The 22,471-nt window shown below is 46.6% G+C and overlaps 1 protein-coding gene across 1 annotated transcript in view; it reads left to right on the top strand.

Annotated features, from left to right (window-relative positions):
* The window catches only part of DNAH8 (dynein axonemal heavy chain 8), an 8,835,797-nt gene that overhangs the window by 4,768,918 nt on the left and 4,044,408 nt on the right, over window positions 1-22,471 (top strand). The gene's annotated exons all lie outside the window — the stretch shown is intronic.

Here is a 22,471-nt window from a genome sequence, read left to right as displayed (position 1 = left end):
TTGGGCTGACCTCTGCCCGACTGTCTTCACCAAACGATTGGCGGTAGTGGCAGCGAGTTTCAGGAGGCAGGGGATTCACATCTACCCTTATCTGGACGATTGGCTAATCAGGGCAAGTTCACCCAAACTGGCCCAGGGACATCTGGTCATGACCTGTCACTTCCTACACAAATTGGGCTTCTCCCTCAATTACAAGAAGTCACAAATGATTCCGAACCAAAGACTCCAATTCATTGGAGTGGTCCTGAACATCAGCTCAGGGAAAGCCTCGCCCCCCGAGGAAAGAGCTCACCATATTCTGCAGATGGTAACAAAATTTCAGAATGCCCAACATCTACCGGCGTTCGACTTCCTAAGGTTGCTAGGCCTCATGGCATCCTGCATTTTTCTGGTGCCAGAGGCTCGATTGAGGATGAGATCCCTTCAATGGTACCTCAGGATTCAATGGTCCCAGTTTTCAGGTGAGATGTCAGATCTTCTACAAGTCCCATCCAAGGTGGCTCAAAATCTCCTATGATGGGCTCACAAGGAAAATATCCTCAGAGGGGAACCTTTTTGGCAACCATGGCTGGAGATAACTGTAGTGACGGACGCCTCACTCACAGGGTGGCAAGCCCACACCAACGATCTGACAATCAGCGGTCGTTGGTCTCCATCGGAGTCCAAACTACACATCAACCTGTTGTAGCTGAGGCCAATCAGACTAGCGCTGAAGGACTTTATGCCCTCTGTACAGGGAATGACGCACAACATAGTGGCGATGTACTACCTCAACAAACGAGGAGATGTAAGATTACTCCCACTGTGCAGAGAGGCAATGCAGCTCTGGTTCTGGGCAATGCAGGAAGGAATCTCTCTGTCGGCAGTTCACCTAGCCGGAGAGCTGAACACAGCGGCGGATGCTCTGAGCAGGCAGAGCACAATCTCCCACGAGTGGGAGCTAGCTCAGGAAGTCCTTCAAGAGATCTTTGCCCTTTGGGGAACCCTTCAAGTGGATCTGATCGCGACCGGGGCCAACCGGAAGTGTGAACTGTATTGCTCAAGGGAATTTCCCCCAAGAGGAGTTCTAGGGGACGCGTCCGTAGTGGACTGGGTATAGCCACTCCTTTACGCGTTTCCTCCTGTCCCCGTGATTCCTCATGTAATCAGGAGGTTGAGAAAGTTCAGGAGAAAGATGATCCTAATTGCCCCGGACTGGGCCAGGAGGGCGTGGTACCCAGACCTTGTTGACAATACGTCTTCCACAAAGAGAGGATCTGCTCTCGCAAGAGGAAGGTCGGTTTCTCCATCCAGAGGTCAAGACACTCAACCTTGACGCCTGGCTTCTGAGAGGTTGAGATATAAGGATTGGGATCTCCCGGATGACGTTATGGAGATTTTGCTTTCGGCCAAAAGGCCAACAACAAAATTCTTATACCGATGTCGTTGGAAGAAATTCAGTAACTGGTGCAGGGATAAGAATGTGGATCCTTTTCAATGTACCACTCGCATGGTGCTTTCCTTTCTATTACATTTAGCCAACTCGGGGCTCCAAGTTGGAACTATTAAAGGATATTTGGCAGCGCTATCTATCTTCAAGCACTCCTCAGAAGAAGTTTCATATTGCAAAATGCCTTTAGTTATCCAATTTCTTAAAGGGTTAACAAATACATTCCCTCCTACACCATTCCAAGTTCCCATTTGGGATTAAATTTAGACTTAAAGCTTCTTATGTGTGCCCCTTTTGAGCCTTTATATTCTTGTCCTTTAAGGCTCCTAACTTTAGAAATGCTTCTACTATTGGCTCTAACTTCAGCCCGCAGGGTGAGTGCGTTGCCAGGCTCTCTTGCAAGCCTCCTCACACGGTTTTCCACAAGGATAAAGTTGTAGTTTCCGATTTCTATCTGTCACAGAAAATCACTTTACCATCCTTTTATCCTCCTCCGCACGCTAGTAAAGAGGAGGAAAGATTCCACAGACTAGACCCTAAAAGGGCTCTCAGTTTCTACATATCTAGACTAGAAAGATTTAGACAAACAGATCAATTGTTTGTCGGTTATACTGGACACAAATTGGGCCTTGGTGTGTCAAAGCAAACTATATCCAGATGGATTATCCTAGCAATATTTGAATGTTACAAATTGGCTTGGAAGGAGCCTCCAGATGGTTTAAGGGCTCATTCAACCAGGGGCACAGCAACTTCCACGGCTCTTCAGAGGGGTGTCCCAGTGCAAGACATTTGTGCTGCGGCCACTTGGTCATCAATGCACACTTTTACAAAACATTATTGTTTGGACACCACTTCTTACCAAGGAGGCCTTTTTGCAAAAGCTGTCCTTCATTCTGTGCATAATTGAATAACTATAGTACTCCCTCCTCCTCTAAATTACAACTGCTATGGGAGTCTATCTAAAATGAGGAATATGTGGGAGGACACAATCCATTCGAAGAACAAGTTACTTATGAACTGTAATGTTCTTTCGACTAGATGTTCCTCCCACGTATTCCTCATCGACCCTCCCAACCTACCCCTCCGTACAGTTCTTAAGCTTGTTGCACTTGTACTTCCTTAAGAGCCTGACACCTGCCGACACAGAATACATCTGATGCGACCACTAACATAAAAAAAACAGAACTGAACCAACGGGCGCGGCTCAAACACTTTATACGATGGGTGACGTCGACGCTCGACAGCGGCCTTCGAGGGACTAAGCTACACGGTCTAGAGCACAGCGCCCTCTGGCGAAAAACTTCAAAAGAAGCAGCAAGCTGCCGAATATATCTAAGATGAGGAATACGTGGGAGCAACATCCAGTCATAAGAACGTTACAGTTGGTAAGTAACTTGTTCTTTTGAATGGGTGGGGGTTTACCTACAGTAGGAGTGGTTCAGGCGCTAGCCTCCTCCTTGTTGATATTGAATTTGTCACAAGGGATATTGTTGATGTGATTGCTTTCCTACAGAAGATTTTGCCAGAACTGCTAAATCTTCCTTTTCTTATCTTAATGGCACTTGTATAGCGCTCGTACACCCTAAGGCAACATGGTGCTGCAGCAACTGCCAGGAGGTCTGCCGGGAGGGGTCAATTAAATAGAATAGTCTTAAAATAGTCTTAAAAAAGAACAGGAGAGATATAGTTACGAAAAGGATTATGGGTTACCAGCATAGCTTCCTCCAGGTGAGATTGAAAGGACCCTGTACTTTTTTGTTGAAACTGCTGAGGTTCCCTCAATTACTGATGAAGAAGGCCAGGGAATTGGGTGAGATGAGAGGCGGTGAAAAGTGTAAAATCATGCTCTTTAATGACTATAGTAAGGAGATTGTTGCTTAAAGGAAGCTGTTTGTGGATTCAAAGCGGATGGCAAGGGAAAAGCACCTCTCCTATTACGTGGTTTGCCCTGCTATTTTAAAAATTGTGTTGGATGGATCCACTCGTTCTTTCACTGATCACCTTAAATCCACTTTCTGGCCAGTGTCCGTTCAGAGGAGACAGAGAAATCTCGCCCAAGGAAATCTAGATACTGAATATATTTTTAAATATACTATTTGGTTGTATTTGTTATGCATTTTTATTTTTATTTTCCTTTGCCACAAGGTGTTTCTTTGCTTTTTTATAGAAGTCTGAAAGGTAATTTTATTTGAAGCTTCTTTCTGTTAATTTTTGTTGGTTGGGAAAGTATGCATGCTGGCATGCACCATGTACTTTGCTTCCTGGTGATCCTTTCCTCTATTTGGCTGCCGTGTCAACGCTGCAACTGGATGCTGACATCACAGGGCCCACAGATCTTTTGAGGTGACCGGTGCATCGCGGACTTCCGTGTCTCCCACACGGTTCTATGCTTGCAGTGAACTTGTGCCTCCTTTGCGGCACGGGATGGATATTCTCTGCTCTAAGAGAGGCAGCCTAAATGAACCAGTAATGGATGACTTTGTGTGTTTTTACTTGCCTTCCGTTGATGTGCGACGGCCCGCGGGCAGCTATGACTTTTTTTCCATCCAACTGTTGCACCATGATGTATGAGTGCCCCTATACTTACCAATCTGCTCTATGATTTGCGTTGCTCATTTTATTTTTTTAATGCACACCTTATTTGCTGCACATGTTTTGTATTGGCCGTGCATGTCAAGGTGCCTTATCCTGGCCCACCCTCTCAGTTCTTTGACCAGGATGCTGTGTTTGTGTGCCGGTTTAATGTTTTTTTGTGATGGGGTTGATGTGGATGTTTTTTTGGGGGTTGGGAGTTTGTGGGTCTGTTAGACTGTGTGAGTTTGTTGTGCACACATTTGTGGGATCAAGTTTTGCTCTGTCACGCCTGAAGTAGTAGTATGGCGGCTATTGGTTGCTCTTTGGCCATTCTTACAGAATTTCCAAAGCGAACTGTCATCCAGAGGTATCATGTCGCTAGGATAGATAAAAGGAAGGCAGAGGAATCTAACTTAGATCAAGAGGGTTTTTAAGAGGCGTCTAAATTACAGATGGTAAGCGGTGCGTCTCAGAGAAGGTGGCAGCGCATTCCACAATTTTGCTGCTGCCACTGAGAAGGCGCAATCCCCAATCCTAACAAGTTGGGAGGAAGGGACAGACTGCAGGCAGACTGAGCAAGAGCGAAGAGCACGAGTGGGCGTTTAGTGTCAAAAAGTGTCCTTGAGATGACTAGCACCAAGACCATAAAAGGACTGATGCACCAGGCAGAGAGACTTGAATTTGATTTGTTTTGCCACCAGCAGCCAGTGAAGGGAGGGGAGCACTGGCGTTATATGATTCTCTCAAGGGATTCTCATGGCCAACCAAGCCGCCAAGTTCTGCAATAGCTTAAGCCAGTGGATTAGGCTCTTTGACTGGGCAAGATAGAGCATATTACAATAGTCGATGTGACTTGACCACCGGCAGCAGAACCTTTGGGGGGAACAGAGGAAGGACCTTCCTGAGAATCCTCAGATGGTAGTGTCCAGCTTTGCAAACAGCCGCCACCTGAGCACTCATAGATAATGTGGCAGAGAAGATGTCACCCAGGTTCCTGACGGTCATCACTGGTACTAGAAAGGCACCCAGTGCCGGAGGCCAGAAAGCCGGAGTCCACAGTAAGGGAGCAGGGGGGAGCTAACCACAAGAATCTCCGTCTTGTCGCCATTCAGTTTTAGCCAATTCTGATTCATCCAAATCCCGAGCAAAAGCTAAGAAGTGACGACACCACAGCCTGTTCAAGATCTAGACGGACCAGGATCTGGTTTTCATCAGCGTAAGCATAACAACGGAAGCCGAAGGAGCGGATGAGGTTCAGAAGAGGCTGCATATAAATATTGAACAACATTGGCGACATGGCAGAGCTCTGGGGGACACCACAGACAATATGAGAAAGAGCCGAAAGGAAAGGGGGAAGAGAGAGCGTCTGGCTACGATCCTCCAGAAAATAAGTGAACCAGGTGAGAACTGAGCCCACCAGGCCGATCTTAAAGGAATAGTGCACTCAAAAATATTATTGTCCTGAGGGTTCTGGCATGTGTTTTTAAGCATACGTTGATCGATCGGACAAACATTTCCTATGCACCTTACTGTAGTTTTCCTCACTTGTACACATGCGAAATCAGGCATCAGGGCGTGGCCATCTTGTGCTAATCTTATCCGTTGCCGCATCGCCCTAAGGTGAACTGCCCTGGTGACACTAAATCATATCCCCTGCCCCTGAGGCTGACATCACCAAACCTGGCGATATTCTCCACCTAACTCCATGACGTTACTGAGCGGTGTAGCCAAACGTGCCCAGTCATCACCTACGTGTTGACGTCAGTTGACGCTGAGCCTGGAATATCAAAACACATCCTCTCACAACAAACCCCTCCCAATTTTGAATACAAACCTATATTTTTTAAAGGAAATAGCAATACTCTGCAATGTATAATGTACTTTTATTTCAAAATAAACGCTCCAAGAACATCCGGCGATTGCCATTTTCAACCACATTGGTAATTTCTTTCTTTGTACTCGATCCACAAATGTTTATCGTGAGTCACACGGTGTTCCTTTTGGGTATAAGAAGCGCATTGGACGCACTGTGAATCGCAAGGCTTTGGCATCAGCTTGCTCCTTATCGTTGGCACAGCGAAAGGGCATATCGGCCCGGGGCGATCGTCCCAAAACAGCGTCATAGTTATCCAGCCATTTAAGTGTACCTGCAGTTGCCAGCTAAAGAAGCCATCAATTGATATCTGGAATCAATGACATTCGCAGAAAGGCAGGATGTAGCTGTGTGGAAAACATAACAGAAATGTGTCTTAGTAGCCGTTCTTTATTATAATTGATCAATTTACCCATTAATTCTGCACTGTGTAATAACTAATGATGAACACAAACGTGAAACAATGGAAACACAGAGAAAACATTGTGGAAAGTAGTCTACAATTTGCTTGAGAGGTTAGTGCTATGGAGTATGTTTAGCTCGCATTGAGATGCGGAAGCTGACGCTAGAATTCGAAGAACACATAGACGTCATTTTAACGAAATATTAGCATAGAATTCGGCGTTGATGGACCCTTTGGGGAACCCAGATGTGGACATGATGCATTTCGATGCTGGTCTGCCCATGTGCCCTGGACAATGACAAGTACTCTGTCATAAATCACTAAGGTATCTTATGAAAAAGATACAGTAACCAAAAAGGATACAATTGGTAGGCCTCCTTGAATTCACACGGCTTGATAGTAGTGAAGTCAAATTAGACCTTCCAAATGATACAACTCTCTGACTAGTAAAACAGGCAGAGAGAGGGATCACTGTAAAGGGCGTGGGAGCATTATAGGAAGTCATCCTAGGATAGATAAAGCATCATGAGAAGTTGTCCCAACTAAACTCTCACTGATAGCACAGCAATAGCACTAAATATAACACTAACCTGTAGGCTTAGAACTGGAATCTCCACCAACAAGTCTTAGAAGAAATCCAGGAATTGAAACAGCGACAAAGGAGGGGGGGTTAATAAGGGAGACTTATCCCGAACGGCACGAGGCTCACGCTAGATACCGGGTTGGTGCCCCACAGGATAGCTCCCAAAGTACTGTGCACAATCACCTTCAAATAAACATTTGTTGATAATACTTCCTTTCCCACGTAGAACAGAAATGAAATGAGTCCACCTGTTATCTCATCACAGGTGCCAGGGATGCGTGTTGAGTTACATGTTTCAAAGAGTTAAAAAAAACGCGTGCAGATTTACATGCGACAAAAGTTCACGCAGCCTGAACAGCCGCACTTGCAAGTACAGTAGAAAGCATGCTGATTTACACGCAACAAAAGTACACGCAATCAGGACCACAGTGTGTAAAGAGTAGAGCAGACCGTGTGTGATTTTACACGCAAACAAAGTACACGCAACCTGGACAGCCTCGCTTGGAGAGTTCCAGAGTCCGCGTGGGGTTTTACCCGCAAACAAAGTACACGCAGCAAGGACAGCCACGCTTGAAGAGTTCCAGCATCTGCATGGGGTTTGACCCACGAACAAAGTACACGCAGCCAGGACAGCCACGCTTGGAGAGTTCCAGCATCCGCGCAGGGTTTTACCCGCAAACAAAGTACACGCAGCCGGGACAGCCACGCTTGGAGAGTTCCAGCGTCCGCATGGGAATTTACAGGCGACAAATTTACACACAGTCAGGAAAGCAGCATGCAAAGATATGAGGAACCCGCGTGTGATGATACACGCGACTGAAGTGCACGCAGAGAGTGCTGCCAAACTTGCGTGTGAAGGAAAGCCGTCTGATGGTCTTCTAATGGACGATTGCCGAAGATCGCGTGTACAAATTTCACGTGAACAAAAACTGATGTAACTTCTAGAAAGCAGCTCCAGGAGTTTGCGTGTGCAAGAAACACGCCGAAGAAAGCCAAGGAAGTAACTGACAAGATGCGAGGACGCAGATCAAGAGTTCAGCTACCAAACGCCATATTCGTTCAATCAGAAGCAGCGAGCAAAGTCTCCACGCTGCTTATGAACGTATTGCAGTAACACACGTGACTACCCTGAATCACGTGAATTCAACGACGTGAATAATGCAAAAGTCGTTTTCTCGGCAGTACATCAAACAACCTCAATTTAGAATAGAACGGTCTAGCAGTTCTATGAGCATAACCCGTTCTGCCTGAAGATGGTTTTCCAGGTCCAGTGTCAGGGCTGGAGTCAATGGTAGAGTTGTGGGGGGCCTGGGAGGAGTTAAGGAGGCTTGGGGTTGTGCCAGCAGCTTCTCCAGGCGAGTTCTCCATCCTTTTTTCAGAAAGAAGGCCCAGGGATGGAGAACCGCCCGGAAACTACATCTCCCAGCAGGCGGTGTGCTCCACAGACCTGCTGGGAGCAATCGGATCCCACGCGCGCAACTGCGCATGCGCAAGCCGCGCCCAGGGAGCTCCGCTCGCAATCCTGGTCCCCGGCGAGAGAGGACGTGTTCTTCCTGAGCTCCAGGAGGCACGCCTACGCGGGGCACCGCCCGCCTGCCACATCCCCGGCCCCGCGTACAAGAAAAAGCTAAGTACACGTTTAACTTCTGCCGAAGTGAGACGCGCTGAGTGAGTCGCGCTACGCGCAGCAGGATATAAGTTCCTAGGCTGAATTGAAGCACAGGAAACTCGATTACTAGTTGCATGCAGAGCATGATTATTAACCCCAAGTTGGAGTGGGCTAGGCGGTGAAGTAACCGCACTAATTAACAGTCTTGCGATCCCGCAGGGAACGTTCTAAAGGAACGACTTTTCGCACGCACGTGCATTGACTTTGTTTTACTGTTCACAGCCTGTAGTTGCATCGGACCAGGTGAGAAGTTTCACAGCCCATCAACACAGAAAGGCCCAAGGACCTCGAACTCACGCAGAAGCCAGAGCTAAGTGTTTAGCACTTGTTTGCATGTTATTGTTTGTTGCCTACACATGGGGTAAATGTGGGGTACGTTTGATTGCACATCATTATGATATCTTGGGCAAGCATTACAAAGTGACACCAGAGCACAAGGTGATCATTGGTTAGAGGCTCCAATACAAAAGCCTTCCAAGAAATAGTCTCTGAGTTGAATATGTGGTACAAGATGTGCATGTATGAGAGGGCGGTGTATCTCAACTGAATACCTGCAAGATCGGCACAGGAGTCGAGGAGTACGTTACCCCTATTTCCCCACAACCCATCCACTGTTCATTCCTAAACCTCTTTCCGGTCATCCTGAACTCCCTCTACCTATCCACTCCACGGACCCTAACCCTCTTTCCCCAGAGGGTTGCGGAGGCCTGTGGTGTCTATTTCCCAGGTGCCAAAACCCAATGGGAAGGGAGGCGTTTGTGCTGCTTCTGCGCCTGTCAAGAGGAGTGAGGATCTGACATCCAGAGGTAATATGTCCAGCATGCATGACAGTGCCACCCCCCAAAGGAGCAGCCTCTCCCATTTTCAAGTGGAATATTCTTAATAAAGCGGGAGCATGGATATTGGAAAGTGGTTCCCAGGTCCTATCTTCTGGACCATATCCTTTCCAGTCCACCAGATAATAAGACTTACCAGAACGCAGTCTCATATCCAGTATTTCTTGTACCACAAATTCATCTGAACCTTTCACAGAAACAGCAACAGGCCGTAAAAGCAATCTAGTAGTATCAGAGCATGGCTTGATGAGTGACATGTGAAATACTGGATGCACTCGCCATCGTTGTGGCAATGCTGAGCACCTCATATGGCCCAATGTCCTTAGGCAACTGTTTCTTTTTACCAGGTATCCTCAAGTTCTTAGTAGAGAGCCATACTTTCATTCCTGTTTTGTAGGCTGGTGCAGGTACTCTACGAGCATCAGCATAGATCTTATCTCATTTTTTAGCCTGCTCCAATTGCTGCTTCACCTTTGTCTGTAAATTCTTTAGATCTCTGATATTACGAACTGCTGCAGGAATATCCATAGACAAACTGGAATCCAAAGGAATGGATGTGGGATGTTTCCCATACAGAACATAGAAAGGAGAAGTACCTATGGCACTATGGTAGGAATTATTGTAGGCAAATTCTGCTGCTGGCAGGACAGTGACCCAGTCTGATTGGAACTGAAGACACAAACACTGCAGGTATTGTTCCATAGTGCTATTGACCCTCTCAGTTTGTCCGTCCGTTTGGGGGTGATAAGCACTAGACATCCTGTCATCAATAAGCAATGCATAGGTTAGTGCTCTCCAAAAATGGGACGCAAAATGTGAACCCCTGTCGGTAATTATCACTGAACGCAGACCAGGTGTTGTTCTTGCATTGGATGCATACAGAACATGTAGAAACATAATCTATTACATCTCGTGTAGTGGAAGGCCACCAACACCATCTCTTGAGCAGCTCTGGGGTTTTCTTTTGTCCAGGATGGGCTGCCACAATGGAGTCGTGTCCCCAACTGAGAGCCTTGTTCCGAGTGGTATCTGTTGGTAGATAAAGCACCCCTTGTGTGAAAGGCAAACCTTTGTGTATGTCTAAATTAAATTCCTGAACCAATCATGGATTTTGTTCAACCCATTCCTGTAAGTCATGTTTTAGGGAAGACTGTGCAGAACAACTACATATCACGTGGTCTGCCAACAACGTATTTTGAACCGGAGGTTCTTCCTTCACCCCCTCACCGATGCGGGATAAAGCATCCGATTTGACATGTTGTCTGGCAGCGCGATATTTGATTTGGAAATCGTATTGAGCAAAAAACACATGCCATCTGGCCCGTCGAGCCGTAAGACATTTCATGGTTTTGAATGCCTGAAGATTCCGATGATTGGAGTACACCAACACCTTATGTTTGGCCCCCAGAAGATGATGTCGCCATTCTCGGAAAGCATCCTTGATCACAAGCAATTCCCGCTCTGTAACGGTATAGTTCTGTTCATATGGGGTTATCTTACGAGAAAAGAAAGCCACTGGATGCTCCTCCTTGGTTTCTGAACAAACTGGTGAAAGTTCAGCTCCTGTAGCGACACTGGAAGCATCCACCTCTACAATAAACTGACAATCAGGATCAGGATGTTGTAGTACAGGTGCAGTGATAAATGCTTCCTTTAACATCTCAAAAGATGCTTGGGCATTCTGGTTCCAACAGAATGGTACATTTGAACTGGTTAAAGCTGTCAATGGGGCCACTGTTTTGGAGAAGGAACAAATAAATCTGCGATAAAAATTTGCAAAACCTAGGAATGACTGTAGAGACTTGACATTATGTGGAATGGGCCAATTCAATATGGTCTTCACTTTGGAACGGCTCATTCGGACACCATGATTGGTAATTTCATAACCCAGGAATTCCACTTCTTGTGTATGAAAGACACATTTCTTGGCTTTAATAAAGAGTTTGTTCTCTCTGAGCCTTTGTAGGACAGCGGACACATGTTTAACATGTTCTGGGAAAGACAATGAATATATCAATATGTCATCCAAATAGATCACCACGAATTGATCCATCATGTCTCTGAAGATATCGTTCATGAAGAACTGAAATGTGGCGGGAGCGTTACAAAGGCCAAAAGGCATCACAAGATATTCATAAAGACTGTACCGCGTCTTAAAAGCGGTCTTCCACTCATCGCCCTCACCAATGCGAACCAGATTGTATGCTCCTCGTAAGTCTAATTTAGAAAAGTACATGGACGTACCTAGTTGATCTAACAAAACATTTATCAATGGTAATGGGTACTGGTTCTTTATGGTGATGTCATTAAGAGCTCTGTAATCTATACAGGGCCTTAGATCTCCCTCTCTTTTCGGAACAAAGAATAATGGTGAGGCAGCAGGCGATTGGGATGGCCGTATGAACCCCATATCAAAAGCTTTATCGATGTATTCTTTCAGGACTTTTTTTGGAAGTTAAAGAGTAGGCACGACCAGTAGGGATTTTGGCCCCAGGAATTAATTCAATCAGACAGTCATACTGTCTATGTGGAGGCAGCTTTTCTGCCTGACCTTTGTCAAAAACATCTGCATATTCCATATACTCGCATGGTATTTGTGTACCGCTCTGATGTACAACACTGATAGAGGCACCTCCCTCCATAGAGACCAAAATATGTGATTTGGTTGACACCCCCTGACTGGAAAAGCAATGTTCATTGCAATAAACAGAAGGATATTGGATCAATCCCGTAACCCAGTCAATGGTTGGAAAATGAAGTGTCAGCCAGGCAAGACCAAGCAATAGTTTGTATTGAGGAGCCGCAATGACATCAAAAATCATTTCCTCTGAATGACCATTTGATAAAGTCATTTGAATAGGTACAGTCTCATGGGTTACCATAACCGAAGTCAAAACTGACCCATCCACAGTGTTCACAGTTTCAGGTTTGTTCTTGGTTATAAGAGGTGTCGAACATTTCTTAGCATATGTGATGTCAATGTAATTATTTGTGGCTCCGGAATCAACCATAGCCCTGGAAACTAATTCTTGGTCAGCAAAACGTAACATCACCTCCACAGCTATAGGTGCGTATGCCGGAATGGTATGGGAGTCTGATGTAACACTCGACACAGGGACTCCTGCTAATGTCGAGTTTTGGCGTTTCCCGAACGCTTAACTGGTCTCTTGGGACATGCCACCAGTAAATGCTCAGATGAACCGCAATACATGCATAGATTGTTTTTTCTTCGGTTCTCTCTCTCTGCATTAGATAACCGGCCTCTCACGGCACCAATCTGCCAAACGTCGTTTTCCCGGCAGTACATCAAACAACCTCCATTTAGAATAGAACGGTCTAGCAGTTCTATGAGCATAACCCGTTCTGCGTGAAGATAGTTTTCGAGGTCCAGAGGTAATATGTCCAGCATGCATGACATACACACAGGTTGTTTTTGTGTGTCATTGCAATATGCCACACACAACAACCCATTACAATGTAAGCCAGCAATAACGGTCAAAAAATGAAACCTTGACTCGTTCGTCTATAAAATAGTCTACAGTGAACCCTACATAATATTCAGCATTTCAATTCTCTCAGCGTAACGTAGAGTGTCCGTTCAGATCAACGAATTTTCATAAAATGAAATGACATGTTCCTTTGTCCAGTTTTGGAATGGTGAACCTTATCATATTTGATGGTATTAGACACCTCCCTTCATTCATTCCATTTGGAATCCTCCCTTTCTTCCAAGGATGAAAAACAATCAAACCTTATACTGTGTACGATGTGTGGGTGTGCTCATTTCACAAGCAAAATTCGAAGGCGCTGACCTTCACTCCCAATGGGAGTGACTAGCCCTTCACACCACAGTAGCATTTGAAATATTTTTGAAAAGCAAATGAATTGTTTGCTGCCATCCACCAATGGCGCGCACAATTTCTAGTGATTTACTTTATTTAATGCAAACAGTTACAGTCAGTTTACTTCCAAATGCCTTATTTATAATGTCCCTTCGGAGAACTTTGCACTCTCCCAGCGACTCGCATAGCCAGCCCACACCACCTGTCAGCTCAGCCCGTCTCCTGTTCACATGGAAAATCATGTAAACATTTTAGCGAGTCTTGAGCCCTGACAAAATGTGCTCGTATGAGAATGTCAGAGCAAGCCCTGCTGCAACCCCCTTCTGCCAGGATGCGGTCCCCTGAACCGATGACCCCTGTTCCTTTTGAATGCACCTGGTCGCCAGACCCTAACCCTGCACCACCTCAACTTCACCTCCAATATACCTAATCAGGATTGGTCATAAATTCTGGTAACGCAGACACCCACTGCATTTGAAATTGTAAGACTCCGAGGGCCGAAAATAAAAGATTGGCCCCTATGATAAGGCACCTGTTAGGAAAGATTTCATAATTGTAGGTAATTTTCCTTCCATGTGGCAACCCCCAGACTTTTTGCTGTTGTTTTACACCCTGATCTAGACTTTGCCGGAGAAGCGCAGCCTTCCGCCTCACTCCTCTGGGCTTTCGCTCCATTCTTACGGGGAAACTGACATGCCCTTAAGACAGTCAGTACCGGGAGACTCCGTTTCCCATAGTCCTTTCCTCATGTTGCAGCTTTTGAGCAACATGAAACAAGAGTGCACCGTAACTTACATTACCGCGCTCTTGGGTCTCTAGTCATTCCAATGGCCCTAGAAACTCTCGCTGGACTTATCATGAAATGTGCAAGTGTGTCACGGGCGGGACTGGTGGCAGCTATTGTTTCTTTGTGTTTTGAACCCTTTTTTGCCATGTTAACCACGCTTCCCGCGTTTGGCCCAAATGGGTGGCCTGGCCTCCAAAACGGCCATGCCACAAGGTTCTTTGTCCTCTCCGCTGACCGTCTTGCCCCTTCACCTTCCCCCAGGTCGAGCCGACCCAGGGCAGTCCTTATTTGGTCATGCACTTTCCCACGAAACACAACGTTTTTGCGGGCTTCTGCATCCCTTGTGTATGCCTCCAGGATGTGGGCTGGGATGTCTGTTCCCAATACACATCCTCGGTGCCAGAGAGTCTAGAGTGTCTTGAATGCCTGGGACCACCGTGGTCCGTGATAGGTCCACGTATGGTGTGAGTGTTTTGTGAGCAGATCTCCCATTTGGTCCTCTCCGTTTTGGCGCGAAGGGAACTCTGGATAAGAGGAGGCTGGAAACACCACTACCATGTTGATCTCCTAAGTTCTCACGAATGAACGATAAGGAGCCAAGTATCCTGCAACTAAGAAGCTGAGTCAAGGGACCCGCTGTTGACTGCTGTCATCCTGCGAAACCACTCTGCCTCTGGTCAAACGAGAAGGCCTGTACTGGCGCTTCGACCCTTTAGAATAGTGGGAACAACTAATCTCGGCATCTTCACCAAATCCTGTACGTAAACCTTGGGAAGCGTCCCTGGGCCATCCAGTGGACTGACCAGCCTACACAGAAACCTTGCTCTGTCACTGCCGTCTGGCTTACTGCTAATCCCGTGTCCTCGGCACTCTCACACGATTCGTACACTTGCCATTCACAGGTCTGAAGTGAGACGTGTGGTTTGGGACCGGAATACATGCGGTTGCCGAGTTGCCCTGCTGTGGTAACAAACCTGTGCATGTTTGCTGCATTTGGGACACCCTCGACCCTGACTCCTGCTGTTGCGGAATCTACAAGGCGTCGAGGCATCCTGCTGATCGCATCTGAACCTGCCAGTACCAAAATGGAACCGGAGAAGCCTGGGTCTGCCTGCATCGGGGACCGATGAGTAGTCAATACCCTAACCGGTTGCCCTCCCGCAGGAGCCTGTGGCTCTCCACCGCTGTCGTAAACAGCAACCCTTTTCCGCACTCGCGCCCTGCTTCTTCCCACAAGTGGAGGCCGTGCTTGAGTAGCGGGGAACTGTTCATCATCGTTTTGTTCACCTCTCTGAACTGCCTGATCTCCCTGAAGAGACTCTCCTTTGCCCGTCGGCACCTGCGTGTGCAGGTACTTTTGAGCACAAGGCTCCACTCTTCATAGGGCTCGGACTTCCTTCTAGTTAGGCGGCCTCTGATGTCGAACTGGGTCTAACAATTACTTGCACTGCCTGTTTTCCTCCCCATCTAGGTGGTCTGCATATTTCGTGCTTCTAACTCTTTAGACCTCTTGGTCTTGTATATATATTGTATTGTTTGTGATGTGTTGGTTTATTGGCGTTTTACCGTGATTCTTTACTATGGTCGATGTTACAAAGGCCTTGTAATAAATGTGTCTTTATTTTTAATAAGACCCCTGTCTGGAGTAATTTGTAAGCGCCCTTGCTTTGTGGGCTCATTGCGGGCTTTCAGTCACCCTCACCCCTCTTGAGACCTAGTCTTCACCGCCGCCATCACGACCCTGAATGGTCTGGCTTGTCCAGAGGTTACCCTGTTCCAAGAAACTAGGCTGGCCTTCTGAACCTCTGCCCCTCCAGGACAGAGTTCAGAAATCCATCTTAAAAGCACCCGATAGCAACAACCCCTAACACATGCCCCCATAAAAATATAGGTCAGAATGCATCTATTTCCCACAAACAACCCCTTTTGATGCGCTGTTTTGCTTACAGTCAGTAGTTCTTGCGTGCCAAGTATCTTATCTTGCCTAGGTCTCATTCCCTTTGTGGGACGCATATTTATTCAGCTATTTGGACAAGTGTTTGGTAAGGCAACTGCAGAACCCCAAAGTTGCTTTCATGCTGATATCCATCTGATCGTCCTGATCAGTGAAGGACCCACAAGAGCTTGTCGAAAGCGGGAAGTGTGAAAGCACAGCATTACACTCTATGGCATCCTCCAAAGGCACTTCTTGCAAAAAAAATTGACAAAGAGGATACATTTCAAAAAACAATTTGGACGCTTTATTTGGACACTTTATATAAACATTGTTGAACAAATAAATAGCTGCTAATCATTTGTACCGGGAAGTGGACTGTTCCACGAGATCTGCTTTTGGTGGACAGGGCACGTTTTCAATGTTTTGTGGCAATGTATATGTCCTTGGAACAAAATCATGAGTGATTCCATGAGTATGTATGTCCAACACAGTCAAAATTAGATCTTTTACAAAATCGAATTCCATTTCCTGCTATATTGGGTTGACCACCCATTTTTTGCTTCTTTTCGTAAAGGCCATTGTGTAACGAAGCATCCCAAAGTTTCCCGCAGTCGTCGATTGTTCTCTTCCTACGTTCTCGTTATGCGCTAAGACCGCTAGTAATGTTCTATATTGTATCCCGTCTATGCCAAAATGCCATCTCTTGTGCCTGTACTTTCGGCACATATTGTGGAACACCTCCAAATCTCCTGTGTGACAGAATTCTGTGAGTCCCTTCAGATCTCTTGATAGAGTTTTATCAAACACGATCTTCTCAAGAGCTTTGTGTGGAGGTGAAGATGGAACCAATCACTTCTTCTTGCGTTCTTGCTCCTCCGATAAATGTCCAGGTGCACATTGGTGAAAATGTAGGTTTTCTTCCCGATAGTGAATGTTGGAACAGTAGTGCATTAGTGAGCGCCATTTTTCAAGTAGAATTTCCACAGACACACAACAAGATTTGGAACTCCACCAAATATGGTTGCTGAAAGACTGGGACCACTGTAAAATATTTTCAGAACCTTTTCTTTCTCCAGCAGCTGTGATTTTTTTATTGATTGATTTGGCAACGTGCCATACATTAAATTGATGGCGAATATTTGAAAACTGCTATCTCGTGGTCTTGGCTATTGAAACATGACTGTTGGTGGCTATGAGGTCTATTTGCATTCCCCTCAATAGGAGATCTACCAGGGATTTGATAAAACCATGTTTCTCCATGGCCACTGAGGATTTACATTTGGACACCTGCACAACCACCGAACTCACAATTCTTTTAGTTTCCATGTCCTGAAAGTGGTATGTGCAGTACTATGCTGAAAATTCAGGGCTGTCACACTGTCCATCGCCAGCTAGCCTGATTCGTTTGTCAGAGAATATCCTTTCAATTGACATTTGTTCAATTTTCCAAGCTTCACGAATAGCAGGGAATAAATATTCTCGTTGATATTTGTAGAATTGCGTTTTAGAAAGGAACTGGAGTCCCACAAATTGAGAGAAACTGGAAAACTTACTAAAAGTAGAGCCACTGAAAAGTAAAGCTGCTGCACACAGTAGATTTCTAGCTGGCACTTTGCCCAGCATCGGTTGAGCGGACTATGAACATTTGCAAGGAACAGATCACAGGTGGCTTGTATTTGCAGGTTAGTGCCTTGTGATACACAAGTCACATTCAACAATGGCTTCCCGCATACGTCCCCCCTCACTGAATGGACACATTTCAGCATCAGTATAATCTCTACCAGGCAGCTGTCGAATATAATGTATTTGGGCTCCTTTATTAGACTATTGTCCTGCATGATTGTGGTTTGTGACTCAACTGTGGTGGATATATCACCCGAACAGGACTCACTGAAGTCGAGATCTTTGGCTAGTTCCTCAGTCAATTGCGTTGAGCCTTCAGTCTCTGTTGTTTCAGCTTGTGTTATTTGAACACAAATTGGAGAAACCATCAATGTCGATTCTTTGTTGGGTGGCCCTTTTTTGCGGGTGTAGATTGTGTGAAGTGGTCACTGAGTACTTCAAAAGCATATTCCTTATAGTCATTGTGTTCTTCTTCATCTTGTCTAGTTCTCACATTGTAGCAATGGTCCAAAAACACTTTGATTGCTAAAACAACCAGTTATGAAAAGATTATACTTATTTCCAAGGACAATATAGCATAGTTTTCTGTGTCCATAAATAGTTTTCTATGATGCTCCTAAAACCAGGGACAGATGTATAGCAAAATGGGGTGTAGTTATAAAGCAATACAATCTGGTAAATATGCAAAGTTTTGTAAGAAACATTTAAACTAAAAATACCAATCCATCCATGTAGTTACCTGTTCAGTACCCCAAGGCCTACAGGCAGCGTGTGCATTAATAGAATTGTAATTGCATTTGGAAGCAATTTACGGGACGTTCTGAGTCAATGCATCTTTGTATACTTCGATTCGTCGTACATATTCGTAGTAAAGTGCATGCTGCAGATGCGGAATCGATCTCCCCTCAAGTCCCCCAAGACATCTAGGCACGATTTTCAAGCTTGTCCGGCGCAAATCCGCAATAGCTGACCCCTTCTCTTATTAGATCTATATTCCTCAGGAATATATGCATTATTGTGCCCTTAGGTTTGTTATGGGTCTTAGAACGGCAACCGTAAACCATACAAACAGGCATTGTTGATAAATCTGGAAAGAAAAGTCCACATCCACATTGTTAAAAAATTATGTTACATGAATGCCTGAGAAACATGGAATTATATCATACATTTTTCTATGCAATGTTTCTTTTGGTCACAGAGGCTAAACCTGTATAGCGTAGTCGAATATACACTAGGATAACTTTCATACACAATTAATTGATGTGACGCAAATCGTAACGGGTTACTCGTCAGTTGAATGTACTTTCATGCATCAAAACGAAACATACTTATAGACATGGTTCGTGACGGATGCAATTCTATCCCAGTTGACACTGATGACAATTGCTATATATCGGGACCAGAACAAATTAAACAGAAGTCAATGGTAATGGCGATGAAATTAATGAATATTACACTACTGGGTACATTCATTCGAAATAGATAGAAATTTAGCGATCAGGAAGAGATGATTAGGTGACCTGTCCTTACCTTGACCAGCAAACAGATTTAGGAAGCAGGGTAGTTAGTAGCAGGAGAACAGGTAGCGCAATCACGAGTTGACTTCCACTCCTCAAAGATTTTCACAGGTAGCACGATGACGAGTTCATTTTCAGTGGTCACAGATGGTCTCAGGTAGTACGATCACAAGTTGGCTTACAGTGCTCACAGATGTTCTCATGATAGATATCAAGGGGTTTATAAAGAATGAGAAAAGTGGGTGTGTATGTGAATGAGTGACGTGTATATTGCGTGTTCTTCTATTGATAACAGGGGCGCAGCCTGCTTCAAGGGGAGCCTGCTTGGAGACACTGGGTCTGGCTAGGCCATGCGTACAATGTCCGCTGTGCGAAAGATACCTTTGAAGTGTGCATGGTGTTTGGCACCTTGGCCGTTCCCATCCTGCCAGCCCCCTTGGGAGTGCACAGACACAGGTGTGAACTGCCATTGATAGGGTAGGGGGGACGGACGGCCAAGAGGCATGCAGGAAAAGCCCAGAACACTGCTGATTGGAGACACACTTAGGTGGATTGCAGGGGCGCAGCCTGCTTCAGGGGAACCAGCCTGGAGATATTGGGTCTGGGGAGGGCATGTGAACAATGGCCCCTGCACGTAAGATACCTTTGAAGTGTACATGGTGTTTGGTACTTTGGCCGTTCCCAACCTTAGAGCCACCTTGGGAGTCCACGGACATGGGTGTGAACTGCCATTGATAGGGTAGGGGGGACGGACGGCCAAGAGGCATGCAGGAAAGGGCCGGAACACTGCTGATTGGAGACACACTTGTGTGGAGTGCAGGGGCGCGGCCTGATTCACGGGAGCCAGTCTGGAGACACTGGGGAGGGCATGTGAACAATGGCCCCTGTGCGTAGGGTACCTTTGAAGTGTAGATGGTGTTGGCACCTTGGCCCTTCCCATCCTGCCAGCCCCCTTGGGATGGAAAAGAACACAGGTGTGAACTGCCATTGATAGGGTAGGGGGGACGGACGGCCAAGAGACATGCAGGAAAAGCCCAGAACACTGCTGATTGGAGACACACTTAGGTGGATTGCAGGGGCGCAGCCTGCTTCAGGGGAGCCAGCCTGGAGTCACTGGGTCTGGAGAGGGCATGTGATCAATGGCCCCTGCGCGTAAGATACCTTTGAAGTGTACATGCTATTTGGCACCTTGGCCGTTCCCACCCTAAGAGCCCTCTTGGGAAAGCACGGACACGGGGGGCGGCCAAGAGGCATGCAGGAAAGGGCTGAAACACTGCTGATTGAAGACACACTTATTTGGATTGCAGGGGTAGGCCTGCTTCAGGGGAGCCATCCTGGAGACACTGGGTCTGGGGAGGGCATGTGAACAATGGCCCCTGCGCGTAAGATACCTTTGAAATGTACATGGTGTTTGGCACCTTGCCCGTTCCCACCTTGAGAGCCACCTTGGGAGTGCACAGACACGGGTGTGAACTGCCATTGAGAGGGTAGGGGGGGAGGGACGGCCAAGAGGCATGCAGAAAGGGCCGGAACACTGCTGATTGGAGACACACTTATGTGGATTGCAGGGGCGCGGCCTGCTTCAGGGGAGCCAGCCTGGAGACACTGGGTCTGGGGAGGGCATGTGAACTATGGCCCCTGCACGTAAGACACCTTTGAAGTGTACATGGTGTTTGGCACCTTGGCCGTTCCCACCCCTGCCAGCCCCCCTTGGGAGTGCACAGACACGGGTGTGAACTGCCATTGATAGGGTAGGGGGGGACGGACGGCCAAGAGGCATGAAGAATGGGCCGGAAAACTGCTGATTGGAGACACATTTATGTGGATTTCAGGGGCACGGTCTGCTTCAGGGGAGCCAGCCTAGAGACACTGGGACTGAGGAGAGTATGTGAACAATAGCCCCTGCGCGTTCGATACCTTTGAAGTGTACATGATGATTGGCACCTTTGCCGTTCCCATCCTGCCAGCCCCCTTGGGAGTGCACGAACACAGGTGTGAACTGCCATTGATAGGGTTGGGGAGGACGGACGGCCAAGAGGCATACAGGAAAAGCCTGGAACACTGATGATTGGAGACACACTTATGTGGATTGTAGGGACGCGGACTGCTTCAGGGGAGCCAGCCTGGAGACACTGGGTTTGGCTAGGCCATGTGTACAATGGCCCCTGCGCGTAAGACACCTTTGAAGTGTACCTGGTGTTTGGCACCTTGGTCGTTCCCATCCTGCCAGCCCCCTTGGGAGTGCACGAACACAGTTGTGAACTGCCATTGATAGGGTTGGGGAGGACGGACGCCCAAGAGGCATGCAGGAAAAGCCTGGAACACTGCTGATTGGAGACACACTTAGGTGGATTGCAGGGGGGCGGCCTGCTTCAGGGGAGCCATCCTGGAGACACTGGGTCTGGGGAGGGCATGTGATCAATGGCCCCTGCGTGTAAGATACCTTTGAAGTGTACATGGTGTTTGGCACCTTGGCCATTCCCATCCTGCCAGCCCCCTTGGGAGTGCACGGACACAGGTGTTACCTGCCATTGATAGGATAGGGGAGGACGGACGGCCAAGAGGCATGCAGGAAAAGCCTGAAACAGTGCTGATTGGAGACACACTTATGTGGATTGTAGGGGTGCGGTCTGCTTCAGTAGAGCCAGCCTGGAGACACTGGGTTTGGCTAAGCCATGTGTACAATGGCCCCTGCGCGTAAGACACCTTTGAAGTGTACCTGGTGTTAGGCACCTCGTCCGTTCCCACCCAGTCAGCCCTGCCAGGACAAGTGAGCTGTTCCTGATTCACTGAAAAATTGAATCAACCATTCATAAAAGTTCAGTTGTATTTTATTGTGTTGCTGTTGTTGATGGCACAAATGTACTACACATTATATACTTTGAGTTGCAGCAAAGTGTGGGAAAATCCCCTGTACTGACCGCTTTCTCTGGGGAATGTGTCTCTAATGGTACCAACGACACAGGCGGGTATTACTTGTCGGACACAGTGTCCAAGCCTCCCATGAAGCCACCATGTAAACGCACGATAGGCCACCAGCCTGTACCACCTGTGGAAGAGAAAGATACAAACTGCATTTAAATGAACAAGATAAGTGTATCAAACCAAAGTTGAAATGCAATCTTGTATCCTATGGTATTAGTAGGATGCTAATTACTAATCTTGATGATCCCCGGGCGGCTTTGCCTCTGAAAGTATAAAAACAACCATTGAAAATATACTTTTTTGTTGTTACGATCTTTAACCGGATGGCATTGTCATTCTCGCTGGCTTGTATAATGTTTTTTGCTATTTTGCTAGTCCTCCAGCTTTTAAGGATGAAAACTTCCAATAACAGACGTGTGGCACTTACAATAATAGTAATACGAGTGATTATGGCTGAGGGCAATATTTAAACAC

Source organism: Ambystoma mexicanum, chromosome 4q (genome assembly GCF_040938575.1).
Source record: "Ambystoma mexicanum isolate Mex_15411 chromosome 4q, UKY_AmexF1_1, whole genome shotgun sequence".
Lineage (NCBI taxonomy): Eukaryota > Metazoa > Chordata > Amphibia > Caudata > Ambystomatidae > Ambystoma > Ambystoma mexicanum.
This window is presented reverse-complemented; position numbering and strand designations above follow the sequence as displayed.